The following is a 2,227-nucleotide window of genomic DNA, read 5'->3' on the forward strand; positions in this document are numbered from 1 at the left end:
TAATTTGCCTTGTAGTTCTATTAATTCTATCGTATTTTTCACAACTTCTTCTCTCAATTCACATTACTGTTTATGATGATCTTCCATTTCTGTTATTTTCTTTTCTTGATTCTCACCAACCTGACACAATATCACAATTCCTTTCTCTGTCTTATCTGGTTGTTGTTGCTTCCACCAGTCCCGGAGCTCCTTCGGAGACCAGTCTTTCTCCCAACTTCCTTCCAACATTTTCTTCTCTACATTCTGTTTTTTTATTTCTCAAAAAACCAATAATGCTGGTGTCACTCACTGTGACGATTTATCTGAAATATTACATTATTATATATTATATTATGTATATATATTATAATAAAAACAAACACTCCAGTAAGGTACGGACACCCGTACATGACACTGGCTAAGGTAAGGGAACCCATAAACAACCATAAGCACCCCCGGACCTAGGACAGACTGTAACTTGCTAACTTGCTAACTTGCTAACTGTTTTGTTTGCTTCTCATCGTTTGCTGCTAGTTGCATGCCAAACGAGTTCGTTCTGTCCAAAATATAAGCTTTTTTCTTCTAATAAACTCAATAAAAATACAGTGCACTAGCAACTATTTCCCTTTCAAAAGTTGTAGTCCCGTTTCAGTTAAAACAAAATGTGTTCTTCAAACAAAGAAAATACTTGTGTTTCTTTTCCCTCTTTACCTGCTCTTATCACAAAGCTTCTCAACACAATCTCAGGTGCAGGTGCACTCTGCGCTATCCTTTGCCCGAGCTTTGTCCAGGAAAACTCACTGTAGCCATCTTAGTTCAACACGGGCTCTCCTTACCTGCGAGTCACACGGGTCCAGTTCACTTTGCAAGTGAACAGTCTCTTCTCAGAAACAATAAGGAAACTTGGAAAGAAACACAATCCCAGGTCGGTGTTAAAAAAAAGTTCTTTGTTTTCATATTAAAAGAAAACATTTGTATTTTCTCTGCACACTTCACAGCTCCAATTAGCACACTCAACTAATCCCTGCCCCCCTCAGAACCGTCACTAAAGAAAGGTACTCACAGTCATTTTAAATATGACATCCTGTAGTGTTTGTTTTCAAAATATGATCTTATTATCACTTGAACCAAATAAATCCTTTGACCCACTAATACCAAATTACAGTTAGGGGGGCCACAGATGTGATTTGAAAATACGATCTTCCATGTCTTTCTGTTGTGTTTTGACCTGGGGATCTGTAATTGTCCAAGTGGCTACTGCACATGTACTTATTTAATATTAAATGTGTTATTTAATTAGGCTTGGTTCTGATGAGCATGTACAAGACGTCAGCTTTTTAAATAACTGTGTGTATTGGATCATACACATTTTAGAAATACTCTCTCAAACTTCCCGCATTGGTACCTCACCAGGGAGGTAGAAAACAGCAATAGCATTGAAAAAGTGTGACTGTAGTTCTGCTCTTCTGCAATATATTTCTACAATATCTTTAACATCTTCTTTAACATTGTTTTAAAGGCTGGGACCAATATGGTGGAATATCTCCAACACACGGACATTGAGAGACTCGACCCCTTTGTGCTGCTGCTCAGAGACCAACTCTCAGTTGTCTCTGAGTAGGCTATGGATCAACTTCCTTTCCTAATATGAAGGAGACCATGGATACAAAACCTATGAAAAACAGGTGATTATTGTTATTCTTCTCATTATAAACTACTTAATACATCTCTCCCATAAAGTACAACAGGATAGTGGTGACGTCATTCAGGATTGGATTGCCATTGGTCAAAAGCCCTCTGAGAGAAATTGTGTGGCGACACTCCACACTCTTAGAAGAAATTGTTCTGCACAGAACCATAAAGGGTTCCTCGAGTAATCGCTCTGGTGGATCCCTTTATGGTTCTATGTAGAACCCCTTCAAAGGGGTTACATGAAGAACCCCCAAACATAGCGTTCTACACAGAACCATTCGTTTTAAAATGTTATATATAGAACCCATTCAAAAGGGGGACACGTGCTATACCTGAATTTGTTTTCCAAATACAATCTTTAAAAAATGTATGAGTTCATATATACAAACACACATACACAACGAAAAAATCGCACTACTAGTGAAGTAACTTCATTTACATTATATGCCACAACTCCTCAATTTGGAAAGCAAAAACAAGACATCTGATGTAAAAGTGTAAACTAATTACGAAAAGCACTTTTGATTTTTATCTTCAATTCAGGGGCTACTTATTC

Source organism: Amia ocellicauda, unplaced genomic scaffold, assembly GCF_036373705.1.
Source record: "Amia ocellicauda isolate fAmiCal2 unplaced genomic scaffold, fAmiCal2.hap1 HAP1_SCAFFOLD_46, whole genome shotgun sequence".
NCBI lineage: Eukaryota > Metazoa > Chordata > Actinopteri > Amiiformes > Amiidae > Amia > Amia ocellicauda.